Source organism: Schistocerca serialis, chromosome 3 (genome assembly GCF_023864345.2).
Source record: "Schistocerca serialis cubense isolate TAMUIC-IGC-003099 chromosome 3, iqSchSeri2.2, whole genome shotgun sequence".
In the NCBI taxonomy this organism is placed as follows: domain Eukaryota; kingdom Metazoa; phylum Arthropoda; class Insecta; order Orthoptera; family Acrididae; genus Schistocerca; species Schistocerca serialis.
Window position 1 is genome coordinate 402,943,886 of NC_064640.1, and position 20,642 is coordinate 402,964,527.

Genomic DNA, 20,642 nt, shown 5'->3' on the forward strand with positions numbered 1-20,642 from the left:
AACTAACCTAAGGACATCACACACATCCATGCCCGAGGCAGGATTCGAACCTGCGACCGTAGCAGTCACGTGGTTCCGGACTGAAGCGCCTAGAACCGCTCGGCCACCGCGGCCGGCCCGGAAACTAACTCCCAAGAGAATTGCTCAATTACATTAATCTGCTACTGTCGAGGAAAGTTCGGATTTTCTCGGCGTGAAACCGATTTCGAACCAAGCTATATCACCACAAACGATTGTACCACCACACCATATCGATGTAGTAAACACAATTCGTATCCTGCACCAAACAGTTCATCACTTCGACATCCTGCATGTACCTGTCGAACACCAGACTCTCATATACAGGGTGAGTCACCTAACGTTAGCGCTGGATATATTTCGTAAACCACATCAAATACTGACGAACCGATTCCACAGACCGAACGTGAGGAGAGGGGCTAGTGTAATTGTTTAATACAAACCAGACAAAAATGCACGGAAGTATGTTTTTTAACACAAAGCTACGTTTTTATAAATGGAACCACGTTAGTTTTGTTAGGACATCTGAACATATAAACAAATACGTAATCAGTGTCGTTTGTTGCATTGTAAAATGTTAATTACATCCGGAGATATTGTAACCTAAAGTTGACACTTGAAACCTCAGACGTTCAGTTGTGTGTTGTAACAAACACAGGCCACGGTCGGCGAGCAGCATCTGCAGGGACATGTTTACGATGACGACCGTTTTTACGAGTGTGGCTGCAGTGCACTGTTGTGGTTTGGTCTAGCTGTCGCAGTGTCCGCATGTAGCGCTTGCTGCTATTGTTATTCTGCATTCGTCTCCGCACGCAGACCAACTGTAGTACACCGTGTTACCAGACGTCTGTGATAGTGTAGTGTTGTAGGAACTGTGACCATAGTGTATTCGAACTCTGAAAAGGCAGAGATGATACTCATCTATGGCGAGTGTCGACGAAATGCAGCTGAAGCCTGCAGGGTGTATGCAGAACGGTACCCGGACAGAGAGCATCCAACGTGCCGCACATTGCAAAACATCTACCGCCAACTGTATGCAACAGGTATGGTCGTAGCACGCAAACGGGTCCGTAACAGGTCCGTCATAGGAGAAGCGGGTGCAGTTGGTGTGTTAGCTGTTGTTGCCATGAACCCACACATGAGTACACGGGACACTGCGAGAGCCGGTGGACTGAGTCGAAGTAGTGTCATGCGCATACTGCATCGTCACTGCTTTCACCCGTTTCATGTGTCGCTACATCAGCAATTACATGGTGATGACTTTAATCATCGACTGCAATTCTGTCAATGGGCATTAACAGAGAATGCGTTGCAGTTGTACCTGTTAACCGATGAAGCGGGTTTCACAAACCACGGGGCAGTGAATCTACGGAACATGCATTACTGCTCCGTGGACAATCCTCGCTGGCTCAGACAGGTAGAGCGACAGCGACCGTGGACTGTAAATGTATGGTGCGGAATCATTGGCGACCACCTCATTGGTCCTCACTTCATTGCAGGGGCCCAAACAGCTGCAACATACATCGCGTTTCTACAGAGTGATCTGCCAAAGTTGCTCGAAAATGTCCCACTGGAAACGCGTCGACGTATGTGGTATCAGAATGATGGTGCACCTGCACATTCCGCAATTAACACTTGGCTGACCCTTGACAGGATGTTCGACGGGCGTTTCATAGGACGTGGAGGACGCATAAATTGGCCAGCCCGTTCTCCTGATCTTACACCTCTGGACTTCTTTCTGTGGGGTACGTTAAAGGAGAATGTGTACTGTGATGTGCCTACAACCCCAGAGGATATGAAACAACGTATTGCGGCAGCCTGCGGCGACGTTACACCAGATGTACTGCGGCGTGTACGACATTCATTACGCCAGAGATTGCAATTGTGTGCAGCAAATGAGGGCCACCACATTGAACATCTATTGGCCTGACATGTCGGGATACACTCTATTCCACTCCGTAATTGAAAACGGAAACCACGTGTGTACGTGTACCTCACCCCTCATGGTAATGTACATGTGCGTCAGTGAAAAAGACCAATAAAAAGGTGTTAGCCTGTGGACGTAATGTGCTGTTCCAGCCTCTTCTGTACCTAACGTCCATCACCGTTCCCTTTGGATCCCTACGTAATTCGGTGCTATCCAATACACACGATCGAACAGCGGAGGAGTGGTACGCAAGCGTCAACTTTAGGTTACAATATCTCCGGATGTAATTAACATTTTACAATGCAACAAACGGCACTGATTACGTATTTGTTTATATGTTCAGATGTGCTAACAAAACTAACGGGGTTCCATTTAAAAAACATAGGTTTGTGTTAAAAACATACTTCCGTGCATTTTTTATGGTTTGTATTAACCAATTACACTAGCCCCTCTCCTCACGTTCGGTCTGTGGAATCGATTCGTCAGTATTTGATGTGGTTTACGAAATATATCCAGCGGTAATGTTAGGTGACTCACCCTGTATATATATATATATATATATATATATATATATATATATATATATATATATATATGTTCGAGAATAATGAACAATGAATGGACGTACTGCAGAGTCATCTATCTGCATGCACAGTCTAGTATATGGTACTTGCAAAGTGGTGGAGGGGTGGTTAAGTGATGACACAGAAATTGGGAAGCGTGCTATCGTGTCATTGGTAAGTATTGAAATTATGGAAAAACTGTCAAACTTGCTAAAATTGGTAACACTATCAACTGTGAAGCTTATTACAGAACATTGACGGTGTCCTTTCCATCCCATCCAACCACTGATACGTTGCTGATTACCACATGATGATTGACTGACACCATTTGTTTGAGATAGAAACACAGTCTTGGTGGGAACAAGAACTTTTGAGGTGGCCTCCCCCGAAACTGTTATCACGTACATGACTGAAATATCAAGAATTAATCGAAATGGAACACCAAGACGTCTGCTAATCCGTCACTGTGAAAGATGAGTTTAAACGTAGAGGTGATCAGTCACCTATGGACAGCAGTTTGGAAATGTTCCACAATGCTGCAAAACTCGTATAGAGCCCATATGTTGTAATGTCTTCCGCATTTTTGTCGATAAGAAACATCACATCAATCTTTTATTTGAATCATCCTGTGAGAGCAGTTGGATAATGTACACTGTGCGATGTGCAGTTTTCTGTGAGAACCAGTGTTTTGTCAGTGTAGAACCTGACACAGACCTGGAAGTCTTGGTGGAAAAAAAATGTATGGTGGAGTACAAAGCTGTAGTCACACATAGCATCGATGTGTTACAGCAGAAAACATAACAACGTATCAAGTTATAATCCGTTCATCGTAAGAATAAACCTGATGTAAATATTGCATCATGTATTCTCCCACGTTTGCTGGAACCTCATTGAATTACCGTTTCACGTGGGACTGCAGCCAAGCTGCCTCGAGTACTGTCAAGTACGATAATAAGGGTACGCTTTGTGTTGTGCATTACGCGCACATCGACTTAGTGATAATACAGGACAACAGCTTTACCGGCGCATTTAGCTTGGACAGCACTGGCCTTACACGTTCAATGAGGATTCCTTAATAACGGTATTACAAACTACGAAAACTTCAAAGCCGATTATCTCAGTAAATTTATGAAAAACATTAAGTACTTTTTAACTGTGCCCCACGCGCGTGTTTCACTACGGAACAGAAAGCAGCCTCAGCCATTTTCATACTGCGCATTAACAGCGCGACAATCAGAGCACAACGCTGCAGAGACTTTGACTGTATACGCTTTTCGAAATAAATACTACATGGCTAAAGTGTGATTAACAAAAACGATGATGGCTGTTAATACATTGGAATACCTTAAAGTTTCGTTTAACGTCACTTAGCAATAAGATATCTAATACACTCCTGGAAATCGAAAAAAGAACACATTGACACCGGTGTGTCAGACCCACCATACTTGCTCCGGACACTGCGAGAGGGCTGTACAAGCAATGATCACACGCACGGCACAGCGGACACACCAGGAACCGCGGTGTTGGCCGTCGAATGGCGCTAGCTGCGCAGCATTTGTGCACCGCCGCCGTCAGTGTCAGCCAGTTTGCCGTGGCATACGGAGCTCCATCGCAGTCTTTAACACTGGTAGCATGCCGCGACAGCGTGGACGTGAACCGTATGTGCAGTTGACGGACTTTGAGCGAGGGCGTATAGTGTGCATGCGGGAGGCCGGGTGGACGTACCGCCGAATTGCTCAACACGTGGGGCGTGAGGTCTCCATAGTACATCGATGTTGTCGCCAGTGGTCGGCAGAAGGTGCACGTGCCCGTCGACCTGGGACCCGACCGCAGCGACGCACGGATGCACGCCAAGACCGTAGGATCCTACGCAGTGCCGTAGGGGACCGCACCGCCACTTCCCAGCAAATTAGGGACACTGTTGCTCCTGGGGTATCGGCGAGGACCATTCGCAACCGTCTCCATGAAGCTGGGCTACGGTCCCGCACACCGTTAGGCCGTCTTCCGCTCACGCCCCAACATCGTGCAGCCCGCCTCCAGTGGTGTCGCGACAGGCGTGAATGGAGGGACGAATGGAGACGTGTCGTCTTCAGCGATGAGAGTCGCTTCTGCTTTGGTGCCAATGATGGTCGTATGCGTGTTTGGCGCTGTGCAGGTGAGCTCCACAATCAGGACTGCATACGACCGAGGCACACAGGGCCAACACCCGGCATCATGGTGTGGGGAGCGATCTCCTACACTGGCCGTACACCACTGGTGATCGTCGAGGGGACACTGAATAGTGCACGGTACATCCAAACCGTCATCGAACCCATCGTTCTACCATTCCTAGACCGGCAAGGGAACTTGCTGTTCCAACAGGACAATGCACGTCCGAATGTATCCCGTGCCACCCAACGTGCTCTAGAAGGTGTAAGTCAACTACCCTGGCCAGCAAGATCTCCGGATCTGTCCCCCATTGAGCACGTTCGGGACTGGATGAAGCGTCGTCTCACGCGGTCTGCACGTCCAGCACGAACGCTGGTCCAACTGAGGCGCCAGGTGGAAATGGCATGGCAAGCTGTTCCACAGGACTACATCCAGCATCTCTACGATCGTCTCCATGGGAGAATAGCAGCCTGCATTGCTGCGAAAGGTGGATATACACTGTACTAGTGCCGACATTGTGCATGCTCTGTTGCCTGTGTCTATGTGCCTGTGGTTCTGTCAGTGTGATCATGTGATGTATCTGACCCCAGGAATGTGTCAATAAAGTTTCCCCTTCCTGGGACAATGAATTCACGGTGTTCTTATTTCAATTTCCAGGAGTGTACATAAGTTGGACCTACTATAAAAGAGCGAAACAACACCAGTGTACATGTGCTACGACTTCTGACCAATCATCGCATTTGTCTTTGTTTACATCAGGTTTCGTCTTATGATGAACGGATTATACAACACAGGGACCCTCTCTTGCGATTGATAGTCTGTGGAATATAGCACTCCTACAGCACCGGCAATGAAATTTTGCACTGGTCTGTGCAAGCGACTTCTACCGCTGACCACCTGCTCCAGTGCATCAATACTTGTGTATTTAATAGTATCGCCACATATGCCCAGTGCCAGCACACGGACAGTGTTTGTTTCTCGCTATATCGTAAGAGAGAGATGCCGTAAAATCTTGTCGAGTTCTCTGTTGGATGACGTTAGAGGTGATTTTATAGTTCACAGTTTTTCTCTGTTGAGTGGTACAAAATACCAATGCTAGAGAGAATGTTTGGGTGACAGACGTGAATGCACCCTGAGTGACACAGATCTCCTTCAGACTGCAGTACCTATGGGTACTTTGGAGACACACTGCAATGAAGTAGCAAAATCATCATTCTCCTTCCAGTTCCTGTAACTGCTCGTGCTGTCTTTTCTTCTAACTCGTGTTGCAGGAGTAAGCTTCGTTTGACACTGTCCTTACACATTGTACACAGTTTGAAGAGCTATGACAAAATGTTCCTATTTCCACCGAGTGGTCAGAACATACTCCTGTAGCATTAACTCAGCTCCACATATTTTTCGATCGGTTGCAGATAGTGGTAGATATAGCTCTCTTCGACTTCTGCTCAGTTATGACATAAATTGGGATGATCACTTGGACAAAGCTGCTGGTAGGGCGGGGCAGAGATTGAGGAACAGTTACAAGCTACAGATGGAATGTCTAAAACCACAATGGAGTTTTGCTGTATGAGGACCTTAGCAGACATGTTCGAGAAACGTGAATCTCTTTGAGATATGAGAGTGACACGAATATGATTCAGTAATGGTTTGCAATCAGTGAAAGACATCTCCATAGAATCCAACTCAAGTATGTGGTTGAGTGGAGAGACTTGATTCACAATCACAGACAGCATATTTACCGGAAAACGTAACACTACATATCTGAAAGACCAGTGTATTGGGCACTGGTTTTTGTACACTTGTTACGACCTCAGTATAACGCTATATTTTTTAAAGTGATTCCTCACGTAGTACACCATCTATTGTCTGTCACAATTCTCATTCGTCATCCTCCCTCCCTAAAGCCCACTAGATATATCACAGAACCTCTGACATGCAATCGAGACAGAATACGTTACAAATACTGTTCGTTAGTGTGAGGCTTGAGGGAGCAGCATGAGGGAGTTACAAACATCTGTTTAATATCACGTTCCTTAGCTGAATCAGTTTCTAAATTCAATGTGAATGACGCTTTTACACTGAAGAGCCAAATAAACTGGTACACCAGCCTGATATGGTGTAGTGCTCCAACCAGCACACTGACGTGTAGCAACATGATGTGCCATGGACTCGATTAATGTCTGAAATACTGCTGGAGGGCACTGACACCATGAATCCAGCAGAACTGTCCATAAATCCGTAAGAGCACGAGAGGGATGAGAACTCTTCTGAACAGCACGTTGCATGGCATCCCAGATATGCTGAATAATGTTCATGTATGGGGAGTTTGGTGGCCGGCGGAAGTGTTTAAACTAAGAAGAATGTCCCTGCAGCCACTCTGTATCAAATCTGGACGTGTGGGGTGTCACTCCGTAGTGCTGGAATTGTCAAAGTCTGTCACAATGCACAGTGGACGTGAATGGATCCATGTGATCAGACAGGATACTTACGTGTCACCTGTCAGAGTCGTATCTAGACGTATTAGGAGTTCCATATCAGTCCAAATGCACGCGTCTCACACCATTACAGAGCCTCCGCCAGCTTGAACAGCCTCCTGCTGACATGGATTCATGACGTTGTTCCACACCCGTCCATGTCAATCCACTCGATACAATTTGAAACAAGCACGGCCGGCCAAGCAACATGTTTCCAGTCATCGACAGTCCAATATCGGTGTTGACAGGATCAGGCGAGGCGTAAAGCTTTGTGTCGTGCAGTCATCAAAAATAAAAAATAAAAAAAAATAAAAAAGTCGTCAAGGACACACAAGTAAGCCTTCGACTCCAAAAGCCTAAATCGATTATGTGTTGCTGAATGCTTCACACGTTGACACTTGTTGATGGCCCAGTACTGAAATCTGCTGCAATGTGCGGAAGGGTTTCACTTCTGCCACGATGAACGATTCCCTCAGCCGTCGTTGGTTCCATTCATGCAGGATCTTTTTCTGGTCGCACCGATGTCGGAGATTTGATATTTTCCCGGAATCCTGATATTTACGGTACACTCGTGAAATGGTTGTGTGGGAATATCCCCATCGCTAACTCTGAGATGCTGTGTCCCACCGCTTGTGCGCCGACTATAACACCACGTTGAAACTCACTTAAATGTTGATAACCTACCACTGTAGCAGCAGTAACCGATCTAACAGCTGTGCCAGACACTTGTTGTTTTATATAGGTGTTGCCCACCGCGGCGCCCAGTTCTGCCCGTTTACATATCTCTGTAATAAAATACACATGCCTATACCAGTTTCTTTGGGTCTTCAGTGTATTACGATCTTACACCGCCAGCAACGCGCACCCCCGCGTTATTTGTGTGGAAGACCACTAAATTTGGGAGAAATATCATATCTCGATTTATAAAACTTGTATGGTTTTTAACATGGATATCGTTAGTAATACTTGTTCAAATGGCTCTGAGCACTATGAGACTTAACATCTATGGTCATCAGTCCCCTAGAACTTAGAACTACTTAAACCTAACTAACCTAAGGACATCACACAACACCCAGTCATCACGAGGCAGAGAAAACCCCTGACCCCGCCGGGAATCGAACCCGGGAACCCGGGCGTGGGAAGCGAGAACGCTACCGCACGACCACGAGCTGCGGACAGTGATACTTGTGCACACCTGTAGAAGCAATACAACATTTTATGCAAGCTGAAAGTAACTTTTTTTTTAAATAGCTTGTCGCTTATAAGACGATTACGTGTCTCTCCCTAAGACAATCTGGTACCACTCGCAAAGAAATCGGATTAGACATGTCGATCCACTGTGGATTTTCGCTCGATATTGTTTGGTATCACCAGCATTCAGTTATTGACGAAGTATTCTACTTAGTAGGAGATGTGTGATAGATTCTCTATGATCAGCAGGCTTATAAAGTATGTGTTGGGGTGTAATATTACTGTGGTCATCGTTCCGACATGTGCAAAGAAAATAACCGTCCTGTCGTAAGGAAGGCATGGATATGACATGGAAAATTGTGATTTCAGCGCATCGATAGCCGTAAGGGGAGTGAAAGGTTTCTTTAGGTGGAAAACTATGTCTAGTCATAAGAATGGTACAAATTTTGATATTTCCAGAAATACAGGCGTCAGGAGGGGCTATTTCTGATACTTTGCTCTTTGTTTTTTTCCTTTATTGTAATTTCATGCCCCTGGGCAGGGGAGGCCTGGCAGCGGCACAATCTGCCGCTCTTCAGCTGAGAGGCATACGAATAATAAAAGACATAACATACATAAAAAAGGCGAAAGACGTGGATATAAAAACCAGTAAATGGAGATAATGGAAGTTAAAATGTACACTAACAGGGGGATATTCATTGGGGGACAGTTAAAAAAGTCATCATAAGGTTAAAATAACATAGTCAGCGACTTTTGGGGCACTTAAATTACACTGGAGTCACGCACACAAGTTAAAAGTCGCCGCAGTATAAAAACACACAGAGCGAGAGACATTTCAAAAACTACTGTAAATTATGGAACACACATGAAGAATAAAAACTGCTGGTAGGGACCTGCAGATGGACGGGAGGCCTGAGAGGAATTAAAAGAGGAGAGAGGAAGGTGCATTGTGGGGGGGGGGGGTTGAAGGGATGGGAATAAAAGAGAAAAGGGGACTATACCAAAGGCCAGGGGATGGGCGAGCTGGAGATGAAAAGGGATGTTGAGTCAGGAGGGAGCATAGAGACACAGAAGGGGGCAGGGGGAGGGGGAGGTGTAGGAGGGAGGAATACCTCTCACGGGAAGGGAAGAGGATGGAGAGGGAGCCCTAAGGAGAAGGAGGCGGAAGGTTGGGTTAGAGATGATAGGAGGGGTAGATATCATGGTGAAGTTCATCATCCAGGAGGAGTAGGTGCTGGAAGTTGCATTAGCAAAGGAGTTGGAGGGTGTGGAGAGATGGTGGGATGCAATGGTATAGACCCAGCAACGGGCTGGGGTAGGACAGAAGAGAAGACACCTGTGGGTGTGGGGAATCGAGTCTGCAGATGACATACAGTGTGTGGATTTGTTCAAGGAAAAGAAGATGGAGGAAGGGGATGAGATTGTAGTGGATTTGCATGGGGGACGGAAAGCGGATATGGAAGGCGAGGCAGAGAGCATGGCGTTCTAGAATTTGGAGGGCTGTATACAATCTGGGAGGGGCAGAAATCCGAGTGAGACTGGAATAACAAAGAATGGTGCAGATCATGGATTTGGAAGGAAGCAGTCCTCACATCCGTCGACACCGCCGCCAACGCCTGGTGCTTGTCACCATCACCACCACTGCTGCCACCACCACCTCCCAGTGCTCGTCGCCGCCACCACCACCACCTGGTGCTCGTCGCCACCACCACCCAGTGCTCACCGCTGCCACCGCCGCCGCCGCTGTCGCTGCCGCCGCTGCCACCACTGCTGCCGCCGTCGCTTGGCGCTCATCGTCACCACCGCTGCCAGGGCTTGACGCCACTGCTGCTGCCCATTGTTCGCCGCCACCACAGCCGCTACCACCACCGCCGCCTATACTGCCACCACCTGGTGCTCGTAGCCGCCACTGCCGCTACTCCCACCGCTGGGTGCTCGCTGCCGTCACCACCTAGTGCTCGCCGTCGGCGTCGCCAACGCCTCACCCCTGTTGCAGCCATCACTGCCATGCCTAGCTGGGGATCGTCAGCGCTGCCGCCGCCATCGCCGCAGTCCTTCACCGACAGCACTGTCCTTGCTGCTGCTGCCTTTCCTCATCCCTGCTGCTGTTACCCCACTGTCGCCATCACCACTGTCACCATCTTCGCTAGCTCACCACCCCCATGGCCGAGTCTACCACCTCCATCATTTTCACCACCCCTTCCACTGCTCCAACCACTATCAAATGGAGCTCATCAGCAGACCCCATCCCCGTTCTTCCTTCCCTCCCTGTCTGCCCCACTTCTGCTCCGTTTTCAGCTGTCACTCTGCCCAACTCTCCCTCACCCTTACCTGTCACCCCACTGTCATCTTTGGAACTCTAACCACTCTTGGCACCACTTATGTCAGGCTCCCACCCAGCACTAATCTCAGTCTACTGAACCACAGTCTCTGCCACACCCATGCTCCCACCCTCTGCATCACCTGCCCCTCGTGGAGGACCGGCCCCTGACACCTGTCCCTCCAACATATCCCCCAGCTCCTTTCCCAATATGTCCTGTCCAAGAAACCTACCCAAATTTCTATAAGTCTCTCTAGATCCTCGAGCACCATGCACTACCCCTCACCTTCCATATATACCTCCCATCCCCCATGCAGATCCTCTATGACCTGTTTCCTTTCCCCCATCTGCTCCTTTTCCTCAAACATATCGGAGTCCTCTACACCCCACACAGACTTGATCCCCCTCATCCCCTAGTTGCTCCTCTCCTCTCCATCGCCTGCCCACTGCTGCGCCTTCAGGCCTTCACTGTTGTGTTCCACCTACCCTCCACCTCTACACCCTTCATCTCCTTCCCCAAGGTGGCTTAGTCAACTTCACATCCCAGATGATGCCTTCTCTCCCTCCATTTATCCCTCCTATCAACTCTAATCCTCACCTCCCCTTCCCTACCTCTGTCATTTTCCTGGGCTCCCTCTTCCCCCCCTTCCATCCTGTTTTTCCCACCTACCCTATTTTTGACTCCCTTCTTTCCCCTGCATTCTTTTGCATTCCCCTCCTCTGCCTTACCTCTCCCTCTCGCGTCTGCCCTGCATCCCCTTTGTGTGCCCTCTAAGTCTATTGGCTTCCACCTTTTTGCTTATTTCTCTCCTCCCACCCTTCTTTTCCCATCTGTCCCGGTCCTCCCCCGCCCCTATCTGCCTTAGGCTGTGGTGTGTCATCTTTGCATCTACTCCTTAGGGCAGTGTTTAGAGCGTGTTAAGTGCTGTGCGTCTTTTTTAAGCATTGCAAACAGGAACCATACTGCCACTAATTGTGAAATTTATCTCTTGCGAACAGAAACCAGACGGTCACCCTGTTTTTTAATTGTCTGTCTGCTTACGGTGTCTCTTAATTAGGAACACCAGCCGAATTGTTTTTATATTTTAACTTGCAGAACTTTCCGCCATTTTACATTTTAAAAAGTCACCGTTTATCTCGCCTGTTTTTATTGCTTATTTTCTTTTTATTCTGTTTTTAACTACTCTGTAGGCTCAAGAGCGGTGTACTAAGCTACTGCCAGCCTGCCCCTCCCCTCCCCTCTCTGGGGGCAATCGAAACCCAATAAAGAAAAAAAAAAACATTTGCTGGTTATCTAGACATGAGAATTACATACGATTATAAGTATTAAAATCTCAATGGACTTTATACAGTATAAGGATGATTTTGAATCTGTTATATCATTGACATCAGTATTCGTTAAAGAAATATGAGTGGAACTACCAGTGTCTTCTGTTTTTGATTTTTCACATAAAAATCTTTGCAGACGAGACATGTTTCTACTTTATCAATGAGTTGCAGCATGTCCAATCGCCAATCGCACTGCACTTTGCAAAAGTTTCAGGTTTTCAGAGATACGATTTCCACCCCTTATCATCTAAATAATACTGTGCAAGTGATCGGTAGCATACTGCTATGTTACTGATAGTGAGAACCATAATGTAAAACGTGTGATATTCTGGCAAACGATGTGAGAATACATATGTTCTTGTATCTCTAACGACTGGAGATGATCGCACCTCGTTGCAGGAACAACGGTAACAAGCAGACCACATCGGGAACGGTACCAGCAGCGGACGCCTTTGTGCCGCGGTAACCAGCCCAGCCTTAGTACACCATTTCGGACAGTGGCCACGGTCGGCGGGGGGCGCTCCGATCACACATCCGGCCAGCGTGTGCAGGGGCAGTTGGCTCGTGACCGTTGGCAGCTGTAGATAACCCACCGATCTCGTGCGAAGTACCTAGTGCTGCCACTATATACCGTGCATGTGCCTATGGTTGTTTCGATTTGTCTGTCTTCATGGTATATGTATGAGTGTCTGGTGGTCGACAAGTACATGCAGGATGTTGAAGTGATGAACTGTTTTGTGCAGGATACGAACTGTGTTTACTACATCGATATGGTGTCGTGGTACAATCGTTTGTGGTGATATAGCTCGTTTCGAAATCGGTTTCACGCCGAGAAAACTCGAACTTTCCTCGACAGTAGCAGAGTACTGTAATTGAGAAAATGTCTTGGGAGTTAGTTTCCGCTTTTTATAATCTGTAGACCACTTTTGCGGGGTATAACTATCAGTGCAATATTACTGCAGTATGTTTCTCGATCTGTACAAAATAGTTGGCCACTGAAAGTCTCTTAATTTGTCCGTCTGCAGAAAGTGGTGAACAGTGTTCCCACATCAGCAGCAGTAGTTTAATGGGTAAATTCAGTAAGTTTTACTCAGAATTCTCCATTGAAAGGAAGTTCCATGTCGTCAGAGAATCAAAAGACATCCTTTGTGTGGGGCATAGGAGCCTTCACAGACTGGCTGGTACAAGATATTGGCAAGGTATCTATGGAAAGTTCTATGACGTCTGAGAATAATGTGATGTCTTCTTTGTTGGGGCATTCCAAGACAAGTCCAAAAAGACCATCCTCGCCTGGTTCGGACAGGCAGGATGCTACATACCACCCGCCATAGAGAGTTTATATCTCCAACCCACAGTTGTACGATATCCAAAATTCGTCGAAAATTCCAGGCACTTTTCTCGTCTGTAGGACAGTGCTTCGAATTCTTTTTGTGTGTGTGTGTGTGTGGGTTTTTTTTTCCTACGGTCTACTGTGGTATTCGAAATATGTCATGAACGTTCAGATATGGAATTCTTCTGTTTTTGCTGTCTGTGCTTGGACACTAGTGAGTTTCGCGAAGTGAGGAAAATAAAATGAAATTAGAGCCTTAACATCCTTCACTCCAACAGCAAATATAAACTAAGCCCATTCAGCGTTTCAGGAAAGTGATGAACACTACAGCAGCTGTAGGACCCAGAAATTTTTCTCTCTCTAGCAGCCCCTTCCAAATAGCAGCTAAAACTCGTATAGTGGAGAGCATCCTGTCCAGAGTTACGGAGATATTTATTTCAACTTCCAAATATCGTCGTTTTGGCGTGTAAAATCGGATATGGAAGCTGCTATCGGTTTTTCGACCTATTTCCCACAAAAGCGCCAAGTGTCTCAGGCAGTAAGGCTGGATGAAGATAGATATTTTAGAAGTATCCCATGATCATTTTAGAGCCTGTGTTCAAGCGTGGCGGTATACACCAGAAAATTGTGGGAAACTATTGTGCAGCAATCTTATTGAAAGTGTATTTAAAGACATATTCCATTGGATTTAAATACCGCCGTACGAGCTCGTACTCAGAGACAATGGAAGTCTGTTGTATTTACCCACAAAAGGAGGGGGGGGGGGGCAGAGATGTCTCCAGTAGTTTTTACAAGTGTGCCATGATCTTTTTGTAGTCTACATTAAAGTGCAATGGTGGTATTCCCAGTCTATTTATATTGTGTATTTATATCGCAAATTGTTTCCATACTCTTGTGTCATCTGCTAAACTCTCTCTCTCTCTCTCTCTCTGTCTGTCTCTCTCTCTCTCTCTTTGTGTGGTAGTACTTTGGGTTCCTGTAATATCTTCAAGGTATGTACAGGGCTATTACAAATGATTGAAGCGATTTCATAAATTCACTGTAGCTCCATTCATTGACATATGGTCACGACACACTACAGATACGTAGAAAAACGCATAAAGTTTTGTTCGGCTGAAGCCGCACTTAAGGTTTCTGCCGCCAGAGCGCTCGAGAGCGCAGTGAGACAAAATGGCGACAGGAGCCGAGAAACCGTATGTCGTGCTTGAAATGCACTCACATCAGTCAGTCATAACAGTGCAACGACACTTCAGGACGAAGTTCAACAAAGATCCACCGACTGCTAACTCCATTCGGCGATGGTATGCGCAGTTTAAAGCTTCTGCCCTGCCTCTGTAAGGGGAAATCAACGGGTCGGCCTGCAGTGAGCGAAGAAACGGTTGAACGCGTGCGGGCAAGTTTCACGCGTAGCCCGCGGAAGTCGACGAATAAAGCAAGCAGGGAGCTAAACGTACCACAGCCGACGGTTTGGAAAATCTTACGGAAAAGGCTAAAGCAGAAACCTTACCGTTTACAATTGCTACAAGCCCTGACACCCGATGACAAAGTCAAACGCTTTGAATTTTCGGCGCGGTTGCAACAGCTCATGGAAGCGGATGCGTTCAGTGCGAAACTTGTTTTCAGTGATGAAGCAACATTTTTTCTTAATGGTGAAGTGAACAGACACAATGTGCGAATCTGGGCGGTAGAGAATCCTCACGCATTCGTGCAGCAAATTCGCAATTCACCAAAAGTTAACGTGTTTTGTGCAATCTCACGGTTTAAAGTTTATGGCCCCTTTTTCTTCTGCGAAAAAAACGTTACAGGACACGTGTATCTGGACATGCTGGAAAATTGGCTGATGCCACAACTGGAGACCGACAGCGCCGACTTCATCTTTCAACAGGATGGTGCTCCACCGCACTTCCATCATGATGTTCGGCATTTCTTAAACAGGAGATTGGAAAACCGATGGATCGGTTGTGGTGGAGATCATGAACAGCAATTCATGTCATGGCCTCCATGCTCTCCCGACTTAACCCCATGCGATTTCTTTCTGTGGGATTATGTGAAAGGTTCAGTGTTTAAACCTCCTCTACCAAGAAACGTGCCAGAACTGCGAGCTCGCATCAACGATGCTTTCAAACTCATTGATGGGGACATGCTGCGCCGAGTGTGGGAGGAACTTGATTATCGGCTTGATGTCTGCCGAATCACTAAAGGGGCACATATCGAACATTTGTGAATGCCTAAAAAAACTTTTTGAGTTTTTGTATGTGTGTGCAAAGCATTGTGAAAATATCTCAAATAATAAAGTTATTGTAGAACTGTGAAATCGCTTCAATCATTTGTAATAACCCTGTATTTGACAGTATTCCGCACGTCGCTTAAACACCAGATGTAATAACTCCTGGGGCAGTTTATGTTCAGTGACAAGGGGTATCCATGCGCCAGGGGTGATGTGAGAGGCTGCAGATATTTACAGCATGACAGGAAGTGCTAAGTGTGCAGCTGCCTTGCGGTGACCACATGTCAGTGGAGTGGGCCCGATGCATAGCTTCCTCCAGTGGTCAGCTCAGACACCGGCATTTCCAAGTCCCTCCAGCACACCCTATCTCTGGGAGCCTGCGTGAGTGGCGATATGCGAGAAAGTTTTCCAGACACATTCAAGCAGTCTTTGACAGTGTAACTACATGCTTCTTTACGCAATTGGAATGAAAAAGCACTGCAATTATTTAAATCACCAGCATTAATTTTGAGGTGTGTTGCGATTTCTGAAATAAATAAACAATGTTTTTAAACAAATTGCTTAAACAGTGCCCTGTGCACGTTGTATTAACCTGCTGTAGTCAAATTCTCCGAATCCAGCAGCTACATATAGACAGAGCGAATTTTCCGCCATTTTTCCCAGGGCTGCCACTTTGGATTACATCACAGGAGGGGAGGGAGGAGGGCCAACAACACCTCTTCATGGTGGTGTTGTGAACAAAGTCGGCTGAACTCCAGACCTTAAACTGAATCCAATGGGTGGAACGACTGTTTAGTGCTCAATCAATGACGACTCAAATTGTTTAAATGAACAATATGCCACAATGCATACAAAATAAAGACTTACGTCTGTCGTATCCAGCGTCCCAGTACAGACTGAATTCTTTTCCTGGAAATTTCCTGATGGAGGAGGGGAGGGGTGTTGATGGGACAGCGGAAAAGGGGAGGGGATGGGAGGTGTTGTGGAGTTAGCTTAGTGGAGGTAACCCAGTTGACCTATTTTCCTGCCAAAATCTGAATTTGTCGTCATGACGTCAGTTTAACGTTGCCACATGTATGGCTGCTGTCTTGGATCCGCCATCTTGAATGAAGTTGGCAACAAAGCAGATTTGGTCTGCATTCCCTTTGCCCTACTACTCGAGTTGTTTACACATGATATCGGACCACTCAGACGGCGTCCTCTGTTCATAAAAGTGCGAATATTGCCAGTTTCACAACAGTTAAAATTAATTCCTAACGACAGCGGTAAAAGCAAGCATTGAAAGCCTGGGATTTTACCCAAATTTGATATGGTAAGTTAACTGATAACTTTTTATTCGATCGGTTGTACAGTTTCCAGCCCATCTTACTCAACATTCATCTACTTAGCTTACTTTTTGATACTTTTGTATTAGTTATGAGTGTCCATTTGTGATGGCTATTCGGAAATTAACCACAGTTAAAATCAAAACTGTTTTATTTTCAACAGTTAGAAACAACTTCCAGCTACATACCTCCATAGTTGCCGATCCGACTTAGACGTTTGTCGTAGCGTTGTACCAACTTTCCAACACCCTCGTTATAGGAGGCAGCCGCCAGTGCTTTCCACCAATTCTCTATGCTGGCCTACAGCTCGTTGTCTGTGCCAAAATGTTCTCGTCATTGCCAGCGGTTCATGTGAGCAGAGATGACACTCAGAGGGAGACAATTACGGGCTGTATTGTGGGAAATCAAACATTTCCAATTGAAAACAATGCAGGAGCATCTTCACTGCCCCTGCAGAATGCGAGTGAAAATTGTCTTGAAGAAGAAAACGCACGACATTTATGTAATGTTGGCTGCATAGCTTCAGTCGAAATTTCTCACTAGGCCCTCGTACTTGGCGGCAGACACTCTTGGTCTAGGTATCTTTATGTGCTCCCTGTGTGTTCAGAACTAAAAAGAACGACGTAACGCGATCGACGGGCATACCAGAGACATTGCTCAACCCACCCGTGCTAAACTTCATCGGATTTTCGCTGTGGTTTCCATTTCGCAACCGATCGTTCCTTACTTTCCGAATAACCCTAGTAATTATTGTGATTTCTAGACTATAGATCATTGACCACATACAGCTTACCAGTATAAGGGGTGTTCGAAGGTTTCTGTTACAGATTTCTAGGACTTGTAGAGGGGTGTGAATACAGAAATGTACCATTTCTACTCTATGATAATTTCAATTCAGACGTTTCACTCATTCACTTGTGCTTGGGGAATAGAATTAGGCGTGATGCATTACAGTTATTACGTAATAATTCGAAATGAATCATAACGAAACACAAACTTATCACTTAAGTGAATTTGTTTGTATTAACATTTAAACATTACGTGTTAACATTATTCGAAAATAAAAAAGAGCCCAGCATAGCGTACGTGCAGAAAGTAATGGTTATGTGTTAATATAAACAAATATGCTTAAATCACAAATGAATGTTTCGTTATGTTTCCTTTCTAATTGTTACCTAATAATTGTACTGAGTTACACCTAATTCAGTTCCTCAAGCAGACTTGGATAAGTTAAACATCTGAAATGAAACTATCATAGAATGGAAACGGGACGTTTCGGGACTTGGGAGCCTACTCAAAATATTAGGTACTCATTTCTCTCTACAAGTCGTAACACCCAGTACAATGATTTCAAAACACGTAAAAAATCGAATGAAGATTGGGGAACAACGATTCCACTGAAAGGATAAATTGCTCAGTTTTGACTATGTGATTTATTTAAATCGGACCATTCTATCAATGTGAACAAATAACTACTGACAATATTTCCAGTGGACGCATAATAAATATGAATTAACAGAAATGAACTAAAATTTGCAATCTTCAGACTAATTCTGTTGGCTTGTGAGCAAAACGACCTGAAAATCTCTACATGGAATGACTAACGCCGCTTGCGCACCGAAATCTGAAAGAATCTACCCCAATCGGGTGACGTAAACTTTAGAGGAGAAACATTTATAAGTGATTCCCACAATTTATGTTATCTGCCGTGAATACCAGGTCGGATAGCTATTTCACCGTCATAAACAGCACGCTGACGGAGTTCAGTGACGACTCTCATATTATCGTGCGCTGTGGCGAAGGCTGCAGCCCTGTAATGTGCAGTACACTGAAGTCTAAAGCTTTAGACAGCAGACTACCCTCGAGTTTCATTGCCAGAAACTAATGTCAGATGTGAACTCCTAGCTGAAGGCTGAATTCAGTAACGTCTTCATCGAAAGTGTAGAACAGAGGAAGAGCTCCCCTAATAACTGTTTTTCCAGATGCAAGACGAGAACTCCCAGCCAAAAGGCGAAGTCCAGATTCGTCTTAAGCGAACGGCATAGTCCAGTGCACTACCTAATAGCTGAAACTAAAGTTATGTCGGGCTCAGAGGCCTCAAACACAACAATCTTAAGCCCAGAAGCTCAGACGAGAACGTCCATTTCTGAAAAGTGCTGGCTCTTCAGCTCACTTCTGTTCCCTCTCCCCTAAGCAAGGGTGGACGAATCATACTCTCAACACACACAGATTATATTCACTCTCTCCTCATTTTAAAGGCGCCAGCCAACCACAAACATAAGTTCGGCTTCTGCCGTGGAACTTCCTGGAACAAATTCCTCTCCCATCACTTCATACAAATTCACCAATCAGAAACCTCTGCATTTAAAAGTCCGAGTGGCATACGTGCGGGCGAGCTAACGACTGCTGGCGTTGTCCCAGTTCCCAACACGTTCCAAGCGACTGCTACAAGAGCTGAGATATTGGCAGTCATGCTAAGTCGTCGCCAACCGACCACCAGCATTCACTGTGTGGCATCTGCCCTCGTATTACTCTACGGCCGTTTCCTTGAGAACGCTGGTGTCTTCGGTATCTTCAGGTCGAAGGCCACTCGCTTACAACAGGCGCTAGGCCTCTCGGTGTCCTTAGAATTCATCTGGGGTTGTCTTCCTCCATGCAAGCCCCTTTGAGAGTTGTGTGGCCATCTAACTCCCCGCAGAGCTACCTGATGCCTGCATGGCTGTCCGCCCAGTGCTGGTGAAACCCGTGTTTGTTCTCATCACTGAGTTTTTACACAGTCACGCTACATTAAGTCCGATCACCCAACATGCAAATGAAATTCAGTTATTAGAACCAAGGTATGCTTCACACTGTCAGTCATATTCTGTTTCCGTAATAAACTTCTCTACTTCTATCAAATGATATTAAAATATGTCTAAATACGTGTCACTGAGCATGTCGAAAACATTGTAAGGTGCAAAACTCCTGCCACTGCAGAGTGATTCTGACGAGGAAAACTTGGTGCACTGCGTTTTTTGGCGTTGCGCAATTTGTGATTGTGTGAATATAAATCCTGTGAATGCCTACCAGTAAAAAGCTGTCATAGAAGACGCTGGTCTCATCCCCTTGAGGTGGTTATCCAGTTACGAAACCTATTAGTTTTGGTGCTACAAAATGCCTCAGCTTTCTCTCTCCCTTGCCTACTGCCACGCGCTGGCGCATCTGGAAGTAATTTTGTAAGCACTGTGGAACTCCTTACTCGTACTTCCAAATTATTTACGTGAACCAATAGTAGCCGCTTTAACATTTCTTTAATTATTTGGTTTTGTGGCACCTAGGTAAGTTGTCAGCATCCCACAATCGTCAAATGGGTCCTAAACTATCTTTTACCATTCTACTTTCTAAGATGTATCTTAACAGCGCGTGTTTCGCTCCACAATGGTAGTTCTTCTGAGAGTCTGCCATTAAGCAGCACGCATCACGTGTGCACACAGTTCACTAAAAAGAGTTTCTGCTGTTCCCGCACGCACTGGAGATGTAATCTGAACTGTATGACTTTGGCCACGCATCATTAGGGCATTCTCATTTCAGAATACAGCCTGGACCAACTCTAATGCCTACGTAGCATGTCCTTTCACGTAAGGGTGAGTGGCTATTCTGGGAATGGGGGTGGGGAACTGACTCCCTATAGTTTATGGCCCCTCCACACTTCCCTAGTTCTCCAACGAGCCCAGGTTGCTTCCATAGGGGCTTCTAATTTAGCTTTGCATGCAGTTTAATATAGGAAATTGCAATGCAAGTAGTTAAGTAT